Source organism: Chenopodium quinoa, unplaced genomic scaffold (assembly GCF_001683475.1).
Source record: "Chenopodium quinoa cultivar QQ74 unplaced genomic scaffold, ASM168347v1, whole genome shotgun sequence".
In the NCBI taxonomy this organism is placed as follows: domain Eukaryota; kingdom Viridiplantae; phylum Streptophyta; class Magnoliopsida; order Caryophyllales; family Amaranthaceae; genus Chenopodium; species Chenopodium quinoa.
In genome coordinates, this window is record NW_018744593.1 from 2,877,422 (window position 1) to 2,904,264 (window position 26,843).

The following is a 26,843-nucleotide window of genomic DNA, read 5'->3' on the forward strand; positions in this document are numbered from 1 at the left end:
TTAAGATTGCAATCTTGTCAACTGGGGCTGAGTGCAGTTCAGCAACTTGTTTTTCTCTGCTCATATTTCTGATTTCTTAGTCATTGGAAATAAGATTATTTTGTTTGCATACATCGTCTTTGCTAGAATTATTTTTTCTTCCTCTCTCCCCCTCTCTCTAAAGAAACCATGGCTTTTTCCTTTTGAATTCTTTAAGTTTGAGTTTTTCTGGTAGTGCTGATAACAGGTACTTCCAAATTCCCCCTCTTTGTGGATCTTCATGTCATAACTCAATGATAAACTTTGTTGATGATGTTGGTCCATCACCTTTGGCACAAAGTGTTGCATTCCGCAATTTGCCTCCCCGTGATGTGGGTCAGCATCCTCTCATCAACTTCACCAGGAAACTGCTGCTTCATTACTTTTATCTTCAAACTCATATCTGATTTTATGTGCAATTATCTTGCAGGTCTATTTTGTGTCTCACAAGATGGTCATAGGTGTGGGATTCGACTGCAATCCTTATGGTTTTTGCGGCAGCTGAAAGTGGATTGTGGTAATAATAAGTTGCCAGTTTTGCTGCTCTGACAAATTTAATCAGGTGTTTTATATTTATGCCTTAATTTAGAGTACAATTGAGGTCATGGTCATGTAATGGATTATTGTCATAGTAATCATACTCTACATATTTTTGCTGGAAGTAAATTTTGTTGCAGGCCTTTGAGTTCCTGTTTCTTTAAAATCATTTAGTTGACACTGGTAACTAATTATGAAAACAAACACTAATTTGATTAATCTGCATAACTTTTGGTTTAACGCCACTTTAAAAGTTTGATTTTGATGCCTGCATCATAATGAAAACAAAGTGCTAAATTTTCCTATAAGATACATAAAAAAAAAAAAATCCAAGGCGCCTTCCCGAAAGCATTAGGACAACTTGTAGGTAAGAATAGATAGATGTTAACATGGACCATGGTGATCATAATACTTGAATTGAACAGGTGACGGAGGCTCTTGGCATATTTTTCAATGTGTCCTCAACTGACATCTGATCTTGAATTGGATTTGGATTTCGAGCCAAGCATATGACTAGTTCCTCCAAAACTAATGCATGTCTCGGAGAAACTGGATAATTACTTCTTCCTGTTCTAATCCATAGTATTTTTTTTTTTATCAATATTCTTTTGAGATGATACCTGCAACATAAAGGAATTTCTTGATCTGAAGTAAAAAACTCTCGTTCCAGTGCCATTCTCCCATCCTCGCCTATTGTGTCACCATGATTCCTAGCGAGTCCCTGCAAAGTAGGCGACAATAATAATTAGAATTAAAAAAAAATCCGCTTAGAGATTCAGCATCGCCCATATATATGTTAATAAAACCACACCAACCTCTGCAAATTCAAGTGTTTCCAAGACAGGTGAACAGTTGAGAAAGGGCAACAACAGATTATTCCAGTAGTTTTCAGCATCACCATTCAGCTTTAGATGTTTCAGATTAGGAAACATGGGTAGTTCATCCTTTAAGACCGTTTCACCAGCAAAGTCGAACTCCTAACAACAAAGATTAAGCAACTGGTAAATTTCATACTCCATAAATTCATCCTTTCTTTTAGGATTTTTTAGAAAATAATACTACAAAATAACACAAAATTTGATTATAACACCACAAAATAAAAAACTTTTATTATAACACCACAAAAAAACCCAAAAAATTAATTTCAGCACCACTTAATAGATTTTTGGATGTAATCCATTAGTAAGGCCCACAACAGACAAATGTCACTAAACTATTGGTTTAAAAAAATTAATAAAAAAAATATAAAAAAAGGAAAAAAACCCTAAACAACCTAACCCAGCCCAACCCCACCAGCGGCACCACCTGTCCCCCACCGCCGGCACTCATGCCCCACCAAAACCGGCGAAACCCACTGCAATTCACCACCTACCCACTGCAATAGCAACTTCACCGTTGAAACCCCAACCAACTCGAAACCCTAACTGCCGAATTGAAACCCTAGCACCTTCGAACCACCGCAAACACCAACCACAATCACAACCAATTCGAACCCCATCACCTACGAACCATCGCAAATACCAACCACAATCTACTGGATCGGTGCGAATCGACATTTTCGGTGGTTCAAAGGGGTGGGAATTGGTTTTGTGCAGTGGCGGAGGTGGTTGCGGGGTTGTTCGGTGCGAATTTGTGGTTGGAGATGTGACGCTACGCGGAGCTTGGGTGGTTTTCGGGAGGGGGAAGAGAGTAAGGGATGGTTTCGGCGGTTTCGTGGGGGCTGGAGCTGGCGGCTTGGATTAGGCTGTTAGTGCAGCTGGGGAAAGGTGGTGCTGGTGGCTGGGTTTGGGTTTAGGTTTTTTTTTTTATTTTTATTTTTTTATAATAAGTTAATAAAAAATTAATAGGCATTTGACACATGTCAGTTATGACCCCACTAACGGATTCCATCCAAAAATCCGTTATGAGGTGGTGAAATCAAATTTTTGAGTTCTTTTGTGGTGTTATAATAAAAGGTTCTTTTTTTTTCTTTTTTTTATGGCGTTATAATCAAAATTTTGGTTTTTTTGTGGTGTTATTTTCTAAGATTTCCTTTCTTTTACTATAATAAAAGGAAGGGAAAAAAAGAATAACAAATTAGAGATTGAGACATACCCACATTCTTATTTCACACTTTCCGGAAAATTCCATAACCCCAGCCTTCCTTCGTAGATTTGCGGATTTCACCCCACCTCAGAAAAGGAAGTTCCCGCAGCGGCCTTTTTTCTTGAGGCAAATTCAATGAAACAACAACTGGTACCGTAGAGAAGCGGCCATAAACTTGATGGGTCAATCATTTGCTTTATTAGTTCCAACGGTGGCAGCTGCGGGGAGTTCGTATACTTGACTTGATATCCACAGCCATAGTCCGAGTCTACGGGCTCGCTTTGAAATAGAAAGGCTGCCTTAGGTTGAGTTTAGGCCCAAAAGTCAGGCACCTACCGTTACACCTTCCTTCCAGAGTCCTCTTCTGCCTCTCAGAGAAGGTCTCGGTTAGGTTGCAGCTGGCTATAGCCGACGATTGAGCAAGAGAACCCGGATCAGAAACAGCCATACAACGATAAATGTTGAGCATTAGACAAGGGTCTAATGAGGTTAATTATTTGCTGAAAAGATACTTGAAACTGTAAGGCACATTCTATCACAAGAACTGCTTTAACCAGAGAATGCATTTTAGAGATTAACATTTTGCTAAATTATCGTAGTATTCAAGGTACTCCAGATTGGGAGTATTGATTAGCACAAAATCAGTGTTATCTTCATCGAAATCAGAACATTTATGCATATGCAAACACAATCTTCGGAGGGAAGTGGACGTGATAGCAGTGATGTTCACATGGTTCGTAAGGGATTTGAATTTAAGGTCTTCAAGTACAGGGCAACTTGAAACTAGCCGGGAGAGAAAGTCATCCTCAGCAATGAAAGTTGCATACAAGAGGAGCAGTTTCAAGTTTGGAAGACGATAAGATGACATGGTGAAAACTTGATCAAGACCAATATTGACCTCAAGTTTCAATACCTCCAACGTTTGACATGTGAAAATACAGTAAATCTCTGTTACTCACTATGAGAAACGTTTTTGTTTTTCACAGTGGCAGTTTCGTAAATAAAATGTACCGCCGTGACTAAAGTGATACAATTTATCATCCATTTCGTAAATTAAATGTACCACCGTGACTAAAGTGGTACATTTTATTTACGAAACTGCCACCGTGAGAAACAAAAACGTTTCTCACAGTGAGTAATTGGGGCGCCCTCGTGAAAATAGCCGGAGGCAGTTGATAATTACCTGGCTCCCTCACGAGAATACAGAGGTCAAGGTCCCTAAGGCCGCAAAGGGTCAATGGATAGAGATCCACGCATTCAGTCGCAGAGATTTAAAGTCAAAGTCAGGGAGGCAACCTAGGCCACACCCACTAAAAGTGCAAAAACTATAACTAAAGCACACTCTACCAAAGTCCTGGCAGCTAACTTTGTTTATATACTGTGATTGGTGTGCTTGTAGTACAGTAGCGACAAAGTGCACGAAAGATGTTTAACACAAAAAGATATAGGTGAAACATCAAAGTCGAGGGTCGTGGTCCAAGAGAAAAGACGCCTGAATGTGTTAGACAAGACGGAAGTAGCAGCAGCAAATGGTGAGCCTATCTACCAAGCGTTGAGTATAAGTTGCAGTAAATGGTTTCAAGCTCAAATCCATATTGACTCGCGATTACAAGATACTGTAAAAACCTGGATATTGCAACACTGCCACCAATGCCTTTTTCGAATCAAATATCTAACAGAATTCTAATCAAGGGTTATAACCGAAATTCTTGTAAACAAGCAAAATCCTCCAACCAAATTTAACTCAATTATCAAAATTAAGCTTGAAAAAAAAGAAAATCAACGAAACTAGATTGTGAAATTGATATTCGATGCTAAAAAAAAAAAAAAAAAAAAAAAAAAAAATTTACGGAGGAAGATTACTGGACAAACCCTGTCGTGGAATCTAAGGAAACGAAGAAAGAGAAACGGCTGATTTGATTATGTTTATGTGGATTTGGGTATATTTTTACTCTTTACTAAATCCAAACTTTATATGGAGTATGAATCTACTCAGGGCGCTCACATGCTAGGGTGTTTATAAAGTTTGAAAATTTATAAAATGAGATCTAAAAGAGGATTTTTCTTATAATATATAGTTTTAGATGGAAGCCCGTGCGATGTACGGTTTTTTCATCTATTTTTAATTATTTGATTTATTGTATTTAATAATTTCAGATAAAATTACAAAAGTTTAATATTTTTTTTTACCATAACTTATAATGAATTTATTAAATATAAATAAATTGTAAATATGATATTTTTTCCATTATATAAATTTTTTAATGTGAAATGATAAATTTTTAATAATTTAAATCCTAAATCATTATTCATTGTTTTACCGTATCTTTTATTTCGATAGAATCACCAACCTCGCCCACAACCAACCTACTACATCAATGGATAAAAATGTTAGCCAAACTTAAATTGATATAAATTAAATCTTTACATTTATATAAAGTAAATCAATATATTCACCAATAAATGAAAATTTGTTGCGATATAAAATCAAATCTATGCATTAGAATTTTTTCATCATCTCTAAAAATAACCAAAGTCATCCATATATTAAGTATACAACATCTAATCGTATGCCATTACATAAATAAATAATTGTTAAGTATCCTAAATAAATGCAATGTAACTAATAATAACAAATATAAATTTAAACATATGATTTTAAAAAGTACCTGGACATTGATTACCTAAAACTAACACAAAATTACTAACATAAAATTCGCTTGATGGGGTATTGTATTGATACGAAATTTTATTTGTGTCATATGATGTGTTAGATCTGCATGTAAAAAACATTTAGTAAATAAAATATTAACATATAATCGTTGAGCATCCCAAATTAATACAATGTAAGTAATAATTTAAAATACTAATTTAAACATAGGATTTTAAAAATTAAGCTAAAAATTACCCGACCATTGATGACAAAAAATTAACGCAAAATTACTAACACAAAATTCGCTTGATGGGGTTTTTTATTGATACAAAATTTTGTTTGAGTCGTATGATGTGTCAATTTATATTGATAGGTATCACAAATTTTAATTTAATTATAATTAACGAACAATTTGTATTTCTTATCATAAATACTATCAAAATTTATCTTATATGATAGGTTTTCAAACTTTATTATAAGCGTTTATCATTTAAATATTTTTTTAGTATATATTTTTTGGATTTTTTATACTCGTAGTATTGAATTTATAAAATTATCTTTTCCTATATTTTTACTTTATTTTTTTCATTAAAATAATTTAATTCATGGATTATAATCTACGTGATATTAAAATTTTAGATATATCAAATCTAATTCGTTACTTTTATCTAGGTGGCAATGCACGGTTTTTTTTTTTTTTTTATACATAAATCTCAAGAAAAGATATTTTCCTATAGACTCTAAGTTTTTATATATATATTTGATTTATTTTACTATTTAATAATTTTAGACGAAAAAAAACACATAATAATGTAATTAAAGTGTTATTGCCTATTACAAAAGTATAATTTTTTTTTTTTTTTGTAATTTATTATGCGACTATATTTATTGTTGTTTTGTATTTTATTCATTGTTGTTAGTTTGATGACAACTGAATTTAATAATATGAATAAATTGTAAATATGATGTCTTTAAAAAAAAATTGTAAATGTGATATTTTATCGATTACATATTAGGTTAAAATCTTTAATGTGAAAAGATATTTGTTTTTCATTTTTTGAATAATTTAAATTCTAAATCATTATTATTTATTTTTTAAAAAATAGAAATAATAAAAAATAGTAAAAACATGTATACTATTTATCTTCTATTTCAATAGAATCACCTACTTCGTTCACACCCATATCTCTTCCATCTAATAAAAGTGGATAAATAAAACATGTTAGCAAAAAAAAAATTATATAAAATTAACCGTTAGTCTTATAAAAATAAATCAATATATTTACCAGGAAATGAAAAATTGTTGTGTAATTGATCTAAAAATTGCCATTGTACAAAATCAGATCTATGCATTGGAATTTTTTCATCGTCCCTAATCGCCCGAACAATAGTATTTTGGAAAATTGGATCATTTGTCACTGACAATGCGTGCATATTGCTTCTTATTTTTAACGAATGAAAAGTATTTAATTGAGTAAACTTTTCTTTCAATTAATTTTGGACGAATTGTACAAAGCTGGCTTTAATTGAGGTATGAACGTAATCAAAATTAAGTTAATTTGATGACTTGATTAAGCTACCTAAATCACAAAAAAATTGTTCTAATCATAAAATTAATTAATATAAACTACAAAGGTTTATAAAAAAATTTAATAAATGTAAACAATTTATAAAGATATAATACCTTCTCATCCAATAGGACCATTAGGCGAGAAACTCCTAGTTTGATTTTCCAATCATTTTTGCTCGAATCTAATTCTCTGATTAAATCAGATCTGCGTGTAAAAACAAAATTCAGTAAACAAAACATAAACATATAATCGTTAAGTATTCCAATTAAACACAATGTAAGCAATAATCACAAATATACGTTTAAACATGGATTTTAAAAATTAAGCTAAGAATTACTCAGCCATTGATGACTAAAATTAACACAAAATTTGCTTGATTTGGTTTAGTATTGATACGAAATTTTGTTGGTGTTGTAGGATGCATCAATTTATAATGGTATGCATCACACATTTTAATTTATTTATTATTAAGGAATAATTTTTATTTCTTATCATAAACACTATCAAGATTTATCTTAGAAATTTAAATCCTATATCTAAAGATGATTTTTAAAAAATAATTTTTAGTTTTTTAAATAAATTAAATTCTAATAAATCACTATCCGTTGTTTTAACTACGTGGCAAAATTCTTAAATCTCATTCGTCACCTTTTCTTAGGCGGCGAGTGAATTTATTAATACTAAAATAAAATACAAAACTAATTTTTAATTGGTCGAAATAATACCTTTGCTTATGTGGCGCGCCGAATGCTCTCGAAAAATGCCTACTTTATTTATATATATTAGATTATTGGTAGGAGAAATAAATAACAAAAAGTCGTATATGTGGGGTTAATAGGAAAGAGAAATAATAAAATATTTGTGAAAGTGGGGTTAGTGGGAGAGAAAAATTATAAAATAATGGTGGGTCCTTGTCAAAAATAGTAGTGTTACAATTATTAAGAAACGACCGAAAATGGAAAGGGTTGCATTTAATATGAAATGGAGGGAGTAGTATTTATCCTGTTTAAAGCACGGGGTGAACTATTTATCAGATCAATTTAGTAAAAAATACTTTCAGTTTAGTAAAAATAATTTAAGTACGGTATCACATATCTAAATATCTGCATTATCTTTTTTGAGAACCTAAATTCCTGCATTATCAAAAGTGATTATATGACCGTATTTAACATTCGAGCCAAAAGGTTTATCCTAATTCAATAAACAACCTGGGCATCGCCTGGGGCACAAAACTAATCTAATATATATAAATAAAGTAGGCATTTTTGGAGAACATTCAGAGCGCCACGTAAGAAATATACTTATTTCGACCAATGAAGAAAGATTTGTATTTTATTTTTGAATTAAAAAATTATGTCGCCACCTAGATAAAAGTAACGAATTAGATTTGATATATCTAAAATTTTAATGCCACGTAGATTATAATCCACGAATTAAATTATTTTAACGAAAAAAAAATAAAGTAAAAATATAGGAAAAGATAAATTTATTAATTCAATACTACGAGTATAAGAAATCTTAAAAAAATATACTAAGAAATATTTAAATGATAAGCGCTTAAAATAAAGTGTGATACCTATCATTATAAGATAAATTTTGATAGTATTTATGATAAGAAATACAAATTGTTCGTTAATTGTAATTAAGTTAAAATTTGTGATACTTACCATTATAAATTGACACATCATACGACACAAACAAAATTTCGTATCAATAAAAAAACCCCATTAAGCGAATTTTGTGTTAGTAATTTTGTGTTAATTTTTGGTCATCAATGGCCGGGTAATTTTTAGCTTAATTTTTAAAATCCTATGTTAGTATTTCTAATTATTACTTATATTGTATTAATTTGGGATACTCAACGATTATATGTTTATGTTTTATTTACTAAATGTTTTTTTACATGCAGATCTAACACATCATACGACACAAATAAAATTTCGTATTAATACAAAACCATATCAAGCGAATTTTGTGGTAGTAATTTTGTGTTAGTTTTAAGTCATCAATGTCCAGGTAATTTTTAAAATCTTATGCTTAAATTTATATTTGTAATTATTAGTTACATTGTATTTATTTAGGATACTTAACGATTATTTGTTTATGTAATGACATACGATTAGATGTTGTATACTTAATATGTGGATGGCTTTGGTTATTTTTGGAGATGATGGAAAAATTCCAATGCATAGATTTGATTTTATATCGCAACAATTTTTCATTTATTGGTAAATATATTGATTTATTTTATATAAATGTTAAGATTTAATTTATATCAATTTCAGTTTGGCCTCAATTTATCCATTGATGTAGTAGGTTGGTTGTGGACGAGGTTGGTGATTCTATCGAAATAAATGCTATGGTAAAACAATGAATAATGACTTATGATTTAAATTATTAAAAATTTATCATTTCACATTAAAGATTTTATATAACGGAAAAAATATCTTATTTACAATTTATTTATATTTAATAAATTCATTATAAATTATAGTAAAAAAAAAATATTAAACTTTTGTAATATTGTCTGAAATTATTAAATACAATAAATCAAATAATTAAAAATCTTAGATGAAAAAACCGTGCATTGCACGAGTTTCCATCTAGTATATAAATAAAGTAGGCATTTTTCGAATAAAGGTATAATTACGACCACTTAAAAATTAAATTTGTATTTTATTTTAAAATTAAAAAGTTCACTCACCAGACCACCTAAGCAAAAGTGACGAATAAGATTTGAAAATTTTGCGACGTTGGTAAAAACAACGAATAGTAATGTAGGATTTAAATTATTTAAGGAAACTAAAAATTTTCTTTCTTTCCTTTTTTTTTTTTTTTTTTTTTTTTTTTTTTTTTTTTTTAAGGAACTCAAAGTTATATAAGGAATTTAATTATTTTAAAAAAAAATTTAAAACTTATAATGTAATAAAAAAATTTAAGAGATTGCTTCAAAAAAAAAAAAAAAAAAAAACTTTATGAGATTAAGAGATCACAAGAATTATATAAAATGATATATAAAAAAAACCTGAAAAAGTTTTATTTCAACCAATTAAAAAAAAGGTTCACATTTTATTTTAGAATTAAAAAATTCAATTGCCACCTGATTAGGGGATTTTTCCCTAACCAATCGTCGTCTGACAAGTGGACCAATCAGGTCCTGCCATGTGTCCACCATATGGGCCATTAGGAGCCTGCCACGTGTCAGGCTATGATCGGTCCACCATGGACCATTTGCGTCACGCCACGTGGCCTCCTCTATGCCAACCAGGCAAAACAGCCACTTAGGCCCAATCCTTGGAAGAAGCCCAGTCAGCCTTAGGTTAACCTAAAACTTAGCATTTGGCAGGCATCCCAAGACTATAAATACATTTACTAATCCTCATTAAAGGGGATTACGTTCATTAATTACTCTCACATAGAGAAAACACTTTACCTTTTTTCCGCATTAATTACTCCTTTATCAAATACTAACTTGACCGTCGGAGGCGGAGCTCCAACCAACCGGAGTCTCCGTTTGTTTTGCAGGTACAGGCGCATGGTTCCAGTCTCGGAATTGTAACTCTCCCGCAGGACATCAGAAAACCCCGAAACATTTTGGCGCCGTCTGTGGGGAGAGTACTTTTGAGATGGCAACAAAGTCTGTACCAGAAGAGAGGCGTCTGGAGGACGACCCTCAAGTATACTCAGACCATGATACTGAGAATGAGGTTGAGGTTGAAGCACACACGGCCTCAGACGGGACCCTAAGGGCCCGACGCACCCGTCACACCGAAAGGAAAGAACGGGTAGATTATCAAGCTGGACCAAGCAATCCAACCGGCACACCGCCTGATCAACAACAGGCGGCTGAAGGATCCGCTCCTATTACAAGAAACAAACTCATGACTTTCATGAGGGGGTTCAAAGGAGACATCCAAGATTTAATCAATAAAAAGACGCCTGCTCTCTCTAAGGAGAAGTCGGCCAGAAAACCTTCTCATTCAGGAAGAAGGAAGCCTGTTCAGGGTCGAGAGGCGACCCCCCACCCTAACTCTAGGAAGTGGGAGCCGCCTGTGATTTACTTAACAAAATATCGTTTTCCCTCACCAGGGAAGGGGAAGCCCATTCGTCATATACAAGCGGATGGGTCAAAGAAAACCTACTCAGATGCTCGGCTATTGCTAGAGCAGAAGAAGAATGACCGATTGTCAGAGTCGGCCTCCACTTTAGACTTCCAAGATAGTCTGCATAATACCTCTATGAAGTATACTCAATCAAACTATGATAGTCAGACAGGCGGTACCTCCCGTCGGTCTGGATTTCATAAAGAGCAAGCGGTACCAAACATGCCATACGTACCGCAACAACAATACTTCTTGCAGCCACCTCTGTTTGGAGGACAGGCGGCAAAAAGTGTCCAACCTTTGGACTAGTAACTACGGTTGCTAAGGCTTGGAGAACAGCCGTCCGCCTTCTCCAAGGAAATTACAAAGGCCGCCCAGCTGGCCAAAGTTAAAAATGTATTAGTAGGCGCCTATGATGGCACTACTAACCCAGAAGACCACTTAATGGCGTTCACCAACCTAATGTACCTTCAAGGGTTGGATGATCCCACTTGGTGCAAATGTTTCCCGGCAACTCTTAAAGGAATCGCACAACAATAGTTCGGCAACCTGCTGACTGGTTGTGTGAACAATTTTAGGACGCTTGCTTACTTGTTCACCTCCAACTTTGCTATGAGCATACCTGCAAAGAAGACGACCCTTGATTTAGGGACAATCCAGCAAGGTGAAAAGGAGGGGCTCCGTTCCTATATCAGGCGGTTCAACCTGATGAGGATACAGATTCAAGGGGTGCCGGATGAGGTAGCCTATACTGATTTTTTCAGAGGTCTTAAAGATGGGTCGACCTTTAAGTTCGACCTGGTCCGGAAACAAGTTGCGACTCTACAGGAAGCTTTGATTGAAGCTGAAGCCTACATACAGGAGACTGATCTCTATAATACTGGAAAGCAGTCGGATGGACGGAGGCCCGACAAAAAAGAAAACTGACCAAAGCAGTCAGCCAATAAAGATGAGAAAAAGAGAAAAGAAGTCTGGGCGGCCGACTCCTCTAAACAGCCGGCCCCGAAAAAGAAGAAAGAGTTCAAACCATACTCTCTGAAGTATGCGTTTAGCAAGGATAGTCAAGCTATCCTAAAAGAAATTAAGAACCGGATCTCAATCGAGAAGCCGGCCCCCATGAAGGGTTCTGCAAGAAATCGGAACCAGGACAAATTCTGTCATTATCATGAAGATGTTGGTCATGAAACCAACGAATGTATCAGCCTCATGCGCTACCTGGACCGCCTGGTTGAATAAGGCGGCCTTGACTCCTATGTCAAGAAGTCTAAGGGGAACACTTCTTCAAAGAACAAACAGTTAGCCAAAAAGGATCATCAGTCGGCCGACAGTTCTGACACTGATGACGCAGTCGTCTACACCATAGCAGGCGGCTTCTCAGGAGGCGACCCCACTATCAGGGGCAATAAAGACAATATCAGGCGGTTAGATGTTAATTCCGTTCATCAAGAACGGACCGCCAAGAGTTCATTCCCAAAGATTGTCATCACAGAAGAAGATCTGGGAGGGGTTAAGGGGCTGCATGATGACCCCATTGTTATTGAGTGCAAGGTGGCCAACCAAAGAGTTGGCCGGATCCTCATAGATACTGGTAGCTCCTCTGATCTTATCAGCAGCAAGTGCTTGGCAAAGCTCAAGTACAAGACTGATTGCATACATCCGGTATCCCACCCTTTAGTAGGGTTTGGAGGAGGAGTCGTACACCCTGTAGGGCGAGTGGATCTACCCATCCGCCTGGGTGAGAAAGGGGAGGGCCGTCACATGGTGGTTCGGTTCTTAGTGGTTGAGGAACTCTCGGCCTATAACATGATCCTAGGACGACCCACCCTGAACAATTCTAAGGCTGTCATTATCCCCTCTCTTATGCTGCTCAAATTTGAGAAGGATGATGGAACAGTCGGCTCCCTAAGGGGAGATCAGAAGATGGCTCGAGAATGCCACTTCTCAGATATCAAACCCGCTGTGGTGGTTTCTGGCCCAAGTGGTGAAAAAACAGACCTTGAACTTACCAAGGAGGATGCGCCTGCTCAAAAAGCAGGCGGCAAGAAAAGAAAGGCTGCCCAATTGGGGGCCGAAAGGAAAGAAAAAAGATAGCAATCACAAGCAGAGGAGCGGTCGGATGAGTTTCGCCTTCAGCCGGCTGGTGAGCATACGGATGTCGTGCTGGACGACTCACGTTCTGACCGAACAGTTAAGGTTGGGACGATTGCTCTTGATATTTTGGGTGATGATTTTCACCAACTTTTGAAGGAATTCAAAGACATCTTTGCGTTCGAGGTGCATGAAATGCCAGGCATCAGTCCTGACTTGGCGGTACATAAATTGGCTGTGGATTCGAAAAAGAAGCCGGTCCAGCAAAAGAAGCGGAACCATGGTGAAGAAAGAAGTCAGGCGGCAGCCGCCGAGGTTAAAAAGTTGCTTGATGCGGGGTTCATTCGACAATGTTATTTCCCAGACTGGGTTGCAAATGTGGTACTTGTAAAGAAGCCGAATGGTACCTGGCGAATGTGTGTGGACTACACCGACTTGAATAAGGCGTGCCCCAAAGATAGCTATCCTTTGCCTAAAATTGATAATCTGGTCGACTCAACCGCCGGCCATGCTTTAATGAGATTCATGGACGCCTACTCTGGCTTCCATCAGATTCCTTTGTGGAAGAAAGATCAGGAGAATACGACCTTCGTCACTGATCAAGGGCTATATTTCTACACGGCCATGCCGTTTGGTTTGAAAAATGCCCCGTCCACCTTCCAAAGAATGATAAACACAGTCTTCTTTGACCAAATTGGGAGGAATGTCAAGGCATACATAGATGATATGATCGTTAAGTCCAAACTTCAGACAGATCATCTAGCGGACCTCCGAGAAACATTCACCACACTCAGGCGGCACCATGTCATGCCAATCCCAAGAAATGTGTTTTTGGGGTTGAGTCTGGGAAGTTTCTCGGATTCCTCATCAATCAGAGAGGCATAGAGGCGAACCCAGAGAAAGTGCAGGCGGTCATTGGCATGCAATTGCCTCGCACCGTTCGAGAGGTTCAGAAGTTAACAGGTTTTCTAGCGGCCTTGGGAAGATTTCTCAGCCGGTCAGGCGACAAATGCCTTTAATTTTTTCAGGCAATAAAGAAGAAGGCAAGGTTTGATTGGGGGCCTGATGCCGAGGCGGCCTTCCAAAATTTAAAAGTTCACTTGCATTCCTTGCCAAGGTTGGTCAGTCCCTTGCCCAAAGAAGTGCTTTACATGTATCTGGCAGTATCTGACCATGCTCTAAGTGCCGTCCTCCTTGCTGAAAGAGACGGCTGCCAGCTCCCGGTCTACTTTGTCAGCCGTGTGTTGAAAAATGCTGAGTTGAGGTATCCCTTAGTGGAGAAATTCGGTCTTGCTCTCTTCATGGCCGTTAAAAAATTGAAGCCTTACTTCTTGGCGCATGCAGTCGTCGTGTATACAGATCAACCGATTAAGCGGCCACTGACAACCATGGAGTCGTCAGGCCGGATGATGAAATGGGCAATAGAGATTCAGAGCCTGGAAATCACATTCGAGCCCAGGAAAGCAGTAAAGGGGCAAGCCTTTGCTGATTTTATTGTAGAAATGACTTAGCCCTCTGATAGCCGGAAGATGAAGCTCTACTAGCCGGAATCCGCATGTGCAAGGCGGCTGGGGAAAGAAAGATAGACGCCTGTTCTGATTCACAATTGATAGTGAGTCAGTACAATGGCGAATACGAGGCAACCCATCCGGCCATGATCAGGTATTTGCAGGCGGTACAACAAGCAGCCGGATCCCTTGAAGAGTTTCATCTGACTCAAGTACCAAGATCTGAAAACAATCAGGCGGATGCCCTCTCAAAATTGGCCTCCTCGGCCTCCTGTGATACTCCAAGAACCGTCTTCTGGGAAGTCATGGAGAAGAGAAGTATTGAAGAAGACCCTATTGGAATTCTAGATCGAAGTTCAACCTGGATGGACCCAATCAGGGCATACTTAACAGACGGCACTTTGCCGGACGATCATCACCAGGCGGCCTCAGTAAAAAAGCGAGCGTCCAATTTTGAGATGATAAAAGGGGAATTCAACAAGAGAGGGTACCTTCAACCCTTCTTGAAATGTGTTACCCCAGAAAAAGGACGAGAGGTCTTAGAAGATCTGCACTCTAGATATTGCGCCTCCCATATAGGCGGCAGGTCGCTTGCTCAATGAGCAAGGCGGCAGGGTTACTTCTGGCCTACCTTAGAAGCAGATGCCATTGAATTAGTGAAAAAATGTGTTAAGTGTCAAAGGTTTGGCAAATTAATTCACCGTCCGGCTACTGATCTCACTGCCATCCATAGCCCACTACCGTTTTCTAAGTGGGGCATGGATATCCTGGGTCCCTATGCGCCTGCTACAGGCGGTAGGAAGTACATACTTGTTGCAGTCGACTACTTTACTAAATGGGTAGAGGCAGAGGCTGTCAAGGGAATCAAGACGAAGGATGTGATTTCATTCATCTGGAGAAATGTCATAACTTGGTTTGGGGTGCCCATGTCTATGGTTTTTGATAACGGTCCCCAATTTGAGACGCCTGTTCTCGAAAATTGGCTAGGAGACCAAGGCATCTCGCACTGCTTTGCATCAGTCGGCCGTCCTCAAGCAAACGGCCAAGTAGAAGCTTTCAATAAAATCATCTCAGACGGTCTTAAGAAGAAGATTGAACGAGCAGGCAGCCTATGGGAAGATGAACTACCACATGTTCTCTGGGCCATTAGGACGACTGAAAAAGGGTCGACTGGAGAGACTCCATTCCTTCTAACCTATGGTGCAGAAGCTGTTCTTCCAATTGAACACTAAGAGCCGACTCTTCGAGTAATGCTGTATGACGAAGAGGCGAACTGGGAGTCCATGCGCCTGGCTTTGGACTCACTTCCAGAAAGAAGGGGCAATGCAGCCCTGCGCCATGAAATTTACCGCCTGAGAATGACAAGATCATATAACAAAAGAGTACATAGGCGTCCACTCAAAGTGGGTGACTTTGTGCTATGAAAAATGGAAGCAGTCGGTAGGGCTAATGAGTCAGGCAAACTAACTCCCAACTGGGAAGGACCCTACCGAATTTATGAAGAGGTTCGCGACGGTACCTACCGCCTGGAAACACCAGACGGCCAACCCTTGCCTCGAACGTGGAATGTATATAATCTCAAAAAGTATTATTTTTGAATGATGTAAATAGCCGAGAGCTACTAATAAAAGTTTGCTATTTCACTTCATTTATTTTGTACTAAGAGGGGCATGCCTACTGGTAAAACAGTCGGCTACTCTCCATACTTTTTAAATGCGCATTCAATAAAGAGGGGCATGCCGCTTGTTCTATACAACAGGCTACTCTCCCATGCTTAGTTCACCAAGAACTATCTAAGGCCTATGGCCGAAATGATCAGACCAGGCGCCCAGCCAACTGATCCAACTTTTAAAACTAATCCGACCTGTCCCAAAATCATAGCAGGCGTCCGGCGGCATCCATCCGGATGAAATTCGTCGCAGAGAGCAGCTCCCTTTTGGGTGGAACATTGTTCTATAAACTAATTACACGACATCTATACGACTGTCCACTAAGACAACCACGTAGCCGTTTTTGAGACAAGGATAACTCTATCACTGATCCAACGAGTGTTAGCAGTTAACATCCGCGTCGGATAACCGACTGTATTACTTGGGATAAGTCAACCGGTACCTTTTGAGTTAATAGCCAACAAACATTGGCGAATAAAGGGGTCCAGCCGGTCTCCGCCGCCTGGTACCTTTACTACTCAAACAGAAGTGACGGCGACTAAGTAACATCAACGTAAACTTATAGTCACTCCCTAAAACTTGGTTCGAAATCTAAAAGGTTTTTGAGTAGACCGCCTGCTTCTTAATCAGGAGCATTCAAACCCCTGTTCTTACTAGGTTATCGTATCTTGAGTAAATAACCAATAAAACTTGGTGAATCAAGGGAACTAGCCGGCCTACGCCGCTTGATGCCTCTACTACTCAAGCATAAACATGATGAGTAAGTAACCTCCAAGATTACCCATAATCACTTTCATACTTAGTCAGGATTCAAAAGGTATGACGAGTCCGCCTGTTTAAAGGCGAACCAGAGCTCTCGTACCCCAACCCTGCTAAGATGTTTCCTCTTTTCAAACAAGACATATTTGAAGAATTGGTTCACTGTTAAGTAAACCTAACGTATTCTCCAAAATACGTTGGGGTCCGACTGAATAAATGGCCAACTGATCGCCTAACCTGGAACTAAGACAACCAGTCGTCCAGGGGCATAGGCAGCCCTTACATGGTACCTGTTCGCAATTATCGGCCATACAAAACGAAGCGGAGCAACTATCGGCCATACAAAACGTAGCGGATATCCTCGACACTTAGAAAAAATTTGAAAATAAAGCAAAGACGAGCAAAATTTGGAGAGCAAAAGCGACTAAAAAGATGGTCGCCGAAATTATATAAACAGCCGGCCATAAAGACCGGCAAAAATATTCAAGACCCCTGCCCCCTGGCCGGGTAAAAAGATACAAAAACAAACGGCACGCAGGCCGAAGAAAAGTTGAAAAAGCTTTAGAGTTGTGGTATGGTTTCGGTATTGCCTGCCGCTTGATCAACAAGAGGCGCCTGGTTCTGAGAGGCCTCCTTCTTGCTTGTTTCGGCATCAGGGGCCGCTTCTGTAGACGCACCTACCCCAATCGGCTGCAGGGCCACCACCACCTCTTCTTCTTCTTCTGAGCTGGACTCGGCCGCCTGGTCCTTTTCAGCCGCCTGCTTCATGATTTGCTGGTTGTACTTTTCAGTACAAGCAGCAAACTTCTTCTCCCAGGCGGCATAATGAGCTTTTGGAAATAGGGCCATCCAGGTTATCCTCATGATTTGAGCAGAGTCCTCCATCATGGCCTGGGCCAGCTCCATCTTCTCTTTTTCGGCCTTGGCGAGATCTCATCTGTAAGGCTCTTCTCCTGCTGGACTAGGCGCTCTTAGACCGAAGCCAAGGATTTCTCCAAGGTCTCGAACTGAGTCATTTTCTGCTTATGCGGCCTCAGCTCATCTTTGAGGCTCTTGACCGTCGCCTCTAGCTCGTTGTTCTTCTTTTAGGCCGCCTCCAACTCAGTACGAATATTGGCAGTGGCCTGCGCCTGATAATAAAGAATATTAGTTGTCAAAAATTCATTTTAGGCAATTTGAAACATTGCCTTATCAACATCAGAGGCGGCCATAGCTTTAGCAGCCTTTACCTCTTTGTTTTTGGCGTTAATCGGCCTACGAAGGCCGTGTACTCTCAACATGGTCTGAAAACAGGAAAAACATGCATCAGATTTAAGAAAAAGCAGGCGGCATGCAAAGTAATAAGGTTAAAAAATATTCTAAGTCTACCTCAGAAAGGAGACCCATGATTCCATCCAGGTCAAGGGTGCCGACTCCCTTGACCGCGTCCCTCTCCTCTTGAGGGACTGACTTAATCATAGACTTGGCCATTTGGACCAAGTCTGGCTCTGAAGGGCTGCCTGCATAAAAAAAAAAGAGAAAAATATCAGAGACATGAAAAGAGTGATAAAGAAATAAGCAAGTCTAGCAGAGCAGGCTATACTTCTCGGCGGCCGTGTCAGAACAGGTGGTGGGTTCCCCACACTTTGTGGGGTGGCCGGCTGCTTGTCAGCTGATTGTTTCCTGGTAGATCCAGGCGTACTCCCACCAGTTAGCTTCCGAACTTTCGAGTCCGGTTGGTGGGAGGATGAGGGTTTGGAAGTGCCCGTCTGCAAAAGAGACGAGTGGTCAATATTTATTAAGCAATCTTTCAAAGACAAGTTTTAAGGATCGAAACTCACTTTGGGCGTCTCCTTGGCAGGAGAATTAGAAGCGGTCCTCTGTTGTTGCATTTTAGAGGCTCGCAGCATAGCGACCGCCTTTTTTGAAGCAGAGATCTGGTCCATGGCTTCGGGTACAAATAAGGACCACAAAAGTTAGAAAAACTTTCAAACAAATCAAAATGAAGAGTACATATTTTCAAGTGGCCGGCTACCTCTGGAGGACCGACTGCTAAGGCCACAAGCGGCCAGGAAAAACTCGTCATAGAGCCATTGAAACTCTGGGACGCAGTTTAGGGGCACCTGCTCTCGCACCCCAGTGGTAGAGTTTGCCCTAATCTCTACCTTAAACAGCCCTCGATCTAGGATCTCTTCCCTGGCCTTGAGAGGAACAAGCGGCATGCTGCGACTGCCTGCTAGAAGAGGCGGATCCTTGTTCCACCTATTGTAGCGTTTATTCAGCAGGCGCTTGGGGATGGAAATAATGAGGAAGGTGTTTCTCCAATCCTTCCATTTATTCTCTTTGCCCTTGGTCATAAGATAGCCCTTATGACTTGTTATTTGGTACCAGCCAGTACCGCTTGCTTTGGGGGTTCGGCTGAGGTAGTTCATATGGGCGAACGCCTCAAAATTTGGCTCCACCCCATGCATCTCACATCCAGCTACATAGCCAAGGATGTTGAACCAAGAGTTGGGGGCTAACTGCCAAAGCCCCACCTCGTACCTATCGAGGATTTGCTGGACGGCTGGATGCAATGGGAACCGCAATCCGGCCTTGATGGCCGCCTCGTAACAGCCAAAACAGGCGTCCCCATAGCTGGTGCCCTCCGGCCAGACGACTGTGTCCTCGCCATCCGGTACGAACACTTGATAATCCGGACCCATCGTATGGTCCGAAAGAAAGGTGTCTATGCGCTCTTTCATGGCCTTGATTCGGCCCTTGGGTACATGGCAGTAATAAGGAGTGTTCAACTCCCTATGAGAGGCGGATGGTTCCGACCAACCTTCCCCCTTTTCAGCCGCATGAGAATCTCTCGCCTCATGTAAGCGATTGTACCTCTCTTCCGAGCTTATAGAGAGGCGACTCGACGAGCTAGAGCCAGACTAACTATCAGAAGAGTCCGACTCCTCCCCATTTCCTGAAGGGGCCGACCCCTCTTCTTCTTCGGGGGCCGTCTGCTGACTCGCCAAGTCAACAGTAAAGTGAGAAGGAACTACCTTAGGTCCCGCCTCAGAGCTCTCGGCTAAAGGGCCGCCTTGGGTCCATGCAGTATCAGGCGGCTGGTCCGATGTTTCACTAATCGGAACCCGGAAAGAGGAGCCATCAGAGTTTTCTATTCTCTTGGTCTTTTTTGTTCTTGCCATACTGTCCTGCATAAATACAAAGACAGTTGGATTCCGAGACTTGTACAAAGTTTGAAGTACCGCAGGGCAGTCGACACCCCTAGTCCTAGACTCAGCCGTCCCCGGTGACCGGCTGATTGCTAACCTAGGTCGTGCCGGATGCTTTTGAGGTCTCATTTTCAAAAAAGAAAGAAAAAGTGCAAAAGCAAAAAGAATAAAAGAACAGACGGTTACTTGAAACTTAAGTTCTGAAAAAGCTTGATCGAAGTAGGCGCCTAGTAAAACAGTCGTCCTGGCAAGTCAGAAGTTGCAAAGTGTCAGAGCTCAAGTTCAGGGGTCCGAGAGTTCTCTTGAAAATTTCGCAAATATGAACAAAAGACTTGGTCAACATCTCTTTATATAAGGCAAAAGAGAATGCGAAGAGTCGCCTTCAAATTCAAAAAAAAAAAAAATTGAATGAAATGAGCGGGAAAAATGCTCGGCCCGTCATAGGGCGACACCTGTAGCAGGCCGTCGCCTGTTACAGGCCGACAACTGTCACAGGTGACATATGCACAGTCATAAGCCACCTGTGAGGGGAAAATGATTAGGGGATTTTTCCCTAACCAATCGTCGTCTGACAAGTAGACCAATCAGGTCCTGCCATGTGTCCACCATATGGGCCATTAGGAGCCTGCCACGTGTCAGGCTATGATCGGTCCACCATGGACCACTTGCGTCACGCCACGTGGCCTCCTCTATGCCAACCAGGCAAAACGACCACTTAGGCCCAATCCTTGGAAGAAGCCCAGTCAGCCTTAGGTTAACCTAAAACTTAGCATTTGGCACACATCCCAAGACTATAAATACATTTACTAATCCTCATTAAAGGGGATTACGTTCATTAATTACTCTCACCTAGAGAAAACACTTTACCTTTTTTCCGCATTAATTACTCCTTTATCAAATACTAACTTGACCGTCGGAGGCGGAGCTCCAATCACCCGGAGTCTCTGTTTGTTTTGCAGGTACAGGCGCACAGTTCTAGTCTCGGAATTGTAACTCTCCCACAGGACATCAAAAAACCCCGAAACACCACCTAAGCAAAATTAAAATAAAATTTGAGATATTTAAATGTACATAGATAAAAAAAATTAGGATTTAAATATTTTAAAACAAAAAAATTATATAATAAATTCAAATTAAATACTGATTCTCATTTCATTTGAAAAAATTTTACGTACTAAACAAAAATTTAGTAATTTATGATTAAAATGTATCCATATAAAAATCAACACTTATATAAACACATTTATCAATAACCACACAGTTATTATTTAAAATTTACCTACATATGAAAGATTGAAAAAGAATCAACATAAAATACGTTCAAATTTTTTATTAAAAAAAATTATTAAGATGAAAATTGGTGTTACAATGAAAAATGATGTAGAATAATTTAGATTATGGAGATTAAATTTCATGTTTGTTAGATTAATTTGCGTAGGTTATGGTGTAGCAATTTAATCAGCAAAGTATTTGAGCAAGCAAAAGCAAAGCATGGCTAACGAAGCTCGTTCGATCGGGGTTTTGACCACCCAATTAGACGCAAGTGCTGGCTGGTGGAAGCACTACATGGCACAACATTGCAGCCCGATCGAATTGGCGCCACCTAACCGGGTCCGTGTACTATCTTCTTGGTTGTGTTGTGTTCATTCGATCGAGCAATAGTCAGCCCGATCGGGGTCGACTTTAAAGCATGTCACTTGAGCAGCAAGTTGACTTGCAGAAACAAAGGGAGCTGCTAGCTGACAGTGATTCAGAACCTATCTCTTACACAGTGGTAAATATTTTCAACTCTTTTGATTTTAGTCCAAAGTTTATTGGCTGTAATGAGTCTTACAGAGGAAGTTTATTTTTGCACTTTGAAGGATCAGGTTTGCCCTATACAGGGTACTCTGCAAAACAAAGTCGATAGTATAGCTGATGTTGAAACTTTTGTGAATTGTGGGTTGTTCTTTATGCTACCTTTGTTAGCAATTACAACTTGGCTATCGCATTGAAGGTACGATGCATCAAGACATCATTGTGTATTCTTGATTTTATATTTCTTTAATTTTCTGCTCTCAAGTTTAATGTGTTTTCGTTGGATTAGTTAGCTGTCACACAAGCTTCATACCATTAGCTAGTAGCTCAACATATTTATACTGAAGCAAAGCTACATTATTAGCTTTCTCAAGTCCTCATACAAGCAATTTTGAAGTCATTAGCTCAAAGGAAGAAGCCATGAAGAGACCCCATATGATTAATTGTTATGATGCTTTCTGGTTTTTTATTGGTTAGTAGATCTAGTTAGTTTGTGTTGCATGGATAGAGGTTGGATACCTTATTCTTCTTCTTTGTTAGGACTCCGAATGCAATGCTTCTTAAAATTAACATTCTTTGGCCCCAATTGTGGGAAGTCATCACTCAGTCACTTGGTGCTTAGTCATGTTCCTGTGACTATAATCTGCTAATTGCAACAAAACTATGGTGTTATTCTGTAACCCTGCCAGAAGTTGCTTAAGTTGCAGTTCCTTTTCTATGTAAATTGTGGTGTTGTCCTTTATCAGCTGTCATTCTTTATGGTTACACTCACTATCCTGATAATTTTATTTATTTTAAATCTAACCTCACCTTTGCTTTGTTGGATTAAAGAGAGTAAAATCCATGTTTTTAGAAGTTGATTAGTTTACTCCACAAGTAGGTTGTGGCCTACAACGTTTTCACAAAAGTGGGTTGTGGAGTAGACTTTTTCATGTCTATTCTAGAAGGAAATCAGCTTACTCCACAAGTGGGTTGTGGCCAACAACAATTGTCCATAAGCGGGTTGTGGAGTAGACTTTTTGATGTCTAAAGTCATTCTCTTGGTATTCTTCTTCTTTCTCTTGGATTCCCTTGAAACCCCCCCCCATTAAAGTGAATGATTATGGTGATTTAATCAAGTTCATTATTCTGATTTAATTACCACTTTGGTGTCTAGATTTATTCTTTGAAGCTCCTTGCATTGTTTATATATATTGCTTGGAACATTTATCAATGAGAATAGACATATTACAACATACTTATCCACAAAGTGCTAAACACATTTCTTCTTCTTTTGGGCATAAGTTTATATGGCTCCACCTCTCACCCAAAAGTGATTTTGAGTGATAGTGGTGTGTAACCTTAGGGAACGTACCAGCGATACAATGTGCATCCCAATTGCGCCGGAATTCGTTTTTAAATTCAATGACGAAATGTCACGCCACACCATTTTCCTTTAATCAAACAAACACATTATTCTTATATTTTTGTAGCCTTTGAAACACTTTTTTTACAACAATTTTGAAAACGAATTATTAATTTTCAATGGCTACTTAATGGGTATTGATTAAAAGATTGTATGGTGTGAAGAAAAATAATTTTTTGGGAAAAGTTTATGTTCTCGTTTTTCTAGGAGCAACCAAAGATGACGCCAGATTGAAGGTCATTCATGGTCGGTTTTGGCTGAAATTTTGGGAGCTTGTTTGGGAAATACAAAGCTTCTTTTCAACGGTCGGATCTTTGATAGGAACTCACATTTAGGATTTATGATGACATCTTTGAGCTGCATTTTTGGAGTAGATGTTTGGGCATATTACGAGAATGCTCTTTCATATTTCTTGAATCAATTTAAGGGAGGTCCATTCTAAACCAATTTTTATATTTATTGTGTTTGGCTTGTGATTTAATATCTAATAATCCTCTTGACAAATATATGAGTTGTGATTTTTTGGCATTATAATGTTAGATGATTATTAGTCCATAATATATTATTTGTTATATAATGATTAGTTTATAGGTTAAAGTATAATCCATGTTATATATGTGTGATATTAAATGGTATGATTATTTCTATCTCTTTGTTCTATGCTTGTGGTTTGAACTTAGTACTTAGAAATATTTTAATTAGTTTTATTTACTAATTTGCTGGTATTTTGAACATATGTATTGTTTTGTTCATTGAAAAAGTAAAAGTTAGGCTATTGTTTTAGATTAATTTCTATTAGCAATATGCTGAGTACCTAATGTTTACATGCATATGTTGATAGATAATTCATGGTTATTTAAGACTTGTTATATTGTAGGTTTTATAAGTTTTACCATGAATTTTGTGTTATGTTGAGTATGATATCAAAGATTATTAATTTTAGCAAATATATACGTTGATATGTATATGTCATGATTGTGGAAATTTTGTTCATGCTCAATGGTAAATGCATGCCTACATTGCATTTAATCACGATATTTCATGAACTTGTATAGTTTTACAATTTCTTGAGTGAGTGAAGGTTTGAATGGAATCATGCAATATTATTTGTGAAGTGTTATACGCTTTGTCCCCCTAAGACTACTATTTATTATAATGGTTGTTGCTCTTGAGACTTAGGTGTATTAAACTTCCATAACTTTTGTTGGGTGAAACTTGACTACTATTATTTATTTTACTCTTGATATTCTTTGGGTGACAATATTTTATTTTTTAATGTGTTAACAAAGTTGTATCAACATTATGATGTATATTTTGAAGTAAAATATGTTTGAATTATTATTTTCAATTCAATGATTAAATTATTTTATTTCATTAGTGTCACCTTAAGAGAGAGTTTTCAAGAGTTATTAATTCTTATTGCATGTTTTGCTTATTTTGAGTTCTTACTTGCTTCGATTTGGTTTAGTATTGGCATTTGTTTAGAGAATTGTTATCGATTTCTTTATGTGTGGAAAGTGATTCATAAGAATTATTTCTTTTGATGCTATGTCTAGTAAATCTCCACATGATGCCAATATGATTCAAGTAAAGAACATGTATCCAAGTGTGCTTCAAGAGCTCAAAATACTTAGTGGATGCACAATCATTACAAGTGGTGGTCATTGCATTGTTCATCATTGATATCTAAGGTAAATTATTAGAGGCACCATAGAGGTATGTTCGCATATTCCTTAGTCCATAATTAACTAGATTTTGATTTTAGACTTAAACTTTGGCATGTGGGAGTTATGATTCTATGATTGTTTAGAATTTTGTAGTAGGAATTTAGTCCTTAAGTGCCCCATGTGAAAGGAGTAGAGTTTACCAAGTCTAATTTCAATACTTAGTTGAAGACTTCTATTGTCCAATGTGGGGGAAAAGTGTAATATGAGAATAAGTGTTGGACTCAAAGTCTTGGTTGTGGTTGTGAAACATCTCGGTTTTTCTTTTAAAGCAATTTTGTATACTCTATCACTTTGTGTGTGAATGTTGGACTATCTCCATATACCACAATAATTGGCATCCATTACTATAATAATTTGTTTTTAGCAAATTTATGCTTATGCCATGGTTAAATGATAAGTGGTTTGGCTATGCATATTGTAATTATCATGTCTCTTGATTGATATATTCCTATCTTATTATACATTTATTTTGTTATTGAGTGAAAAATTTGACTATAAGAGGAATAAGAGGCATCAATTTTAGTTTCACTTCTATTTGATGTAAAGAATGAAAGTGACTAACTTTGCTAAAGACAATAATTACTTGTTTTCCTTGATGTTAAGAGAGTATTTTTTTTAACTTAGTGAATTTTATGAGTGAACGGTTAACTTGGAAGAAACCATTGAGAATAAGTTAGAACTTGTCTAACATACTTAAAGCTTTACAACTATCTAAGGAGTGTGCTTCTCAATAGTTATTCTAAAGGTTTTTGATGTCATTTCACTAAGTTTTGTTGGAAGTATTATTCAAGGCTAAACTTGTGAGTAAAGGTTACTTTGTTTTTCTTGTCTTAATGGAACCATGTAGGTCTCACTTAGATGACTTAATTATTTTGGATCGTTGTCCTTGATGATAAGTTTTCCTCTAGTGGTTGAAGTTTTTTAAGCCTTCTAAGTGGCGACTTAAGTGAGTTGGTTGGGGAGTTCCATGGTGATGAAGATGAGAAATGTGAGTTGAAGTTCAAGTGTATGTTGAGACTTTTACCTATGAGATGGTACAAGAGTTTGTGTAGTACCTTGTGAGAATCTAGTATTTGTGACTAAGTATGCTTCTCACTACTAGCTTCACGGTAATTTAATTTTGTGTTATTTCTACAGTGTGATTAATGTGGTGGTGTTGAGAATCACATGCGCATTTGTAGTTAATAACATTCTTGAACTTCTTATCTTTCCAATATGTTAAGCAATTTTCACGATTTTGAATATGACATGTGTTTTATTATTTTGAGAAAAATAATTATTATGAGTTTTTGGTTTTTCAAAAGTGTCATTCAAGTTTTGTGATTGGGAAGTTTTTTGTGATGACATGGTATTTGTTGTTCATGCCATCATTTAAGTGGGATATGTTTTGTATTGACATGAATTGTGTATACTTTTAAAGAGGCCTTAAAGTATGTCTTGATTGGTTGGTATATGCTAATACATTTAGTAATGTGATAGTGCATGCATTGCATTTTATTTTAACATAGCATATATTTGTGAAATAGTTAAAGTGCAATATTTTACAAATTTAATAGTGAATGACTAACGTTATTTAAACTTGCTTCATCCTTTACTAAGTATCTTTTTATGTACAAAGGTTGTGAAATACACTAACTTTCGGAAAAAGTTATTCAAAAACTTTCGGAAAGGAAATGTTGATGATTGGTGGTTGATAAAGTAAGTTCACTAAGGCGGCTATGTTATTTTCAA

General features: G+C 37.9%; 1 pseudogene; it reads right to left on the bottom strand.

Annotated features, from left to right (window-relative positions):
• Positions 1-3,074: 3,074 nt before the first annotated feature.
• LOC110699816 lies at positions 3,075-17,898 on the bottom strand (annotated as a pseudogene).
• Positions 17,899-26,843: the final 8,945 nt, after the last annotated feature.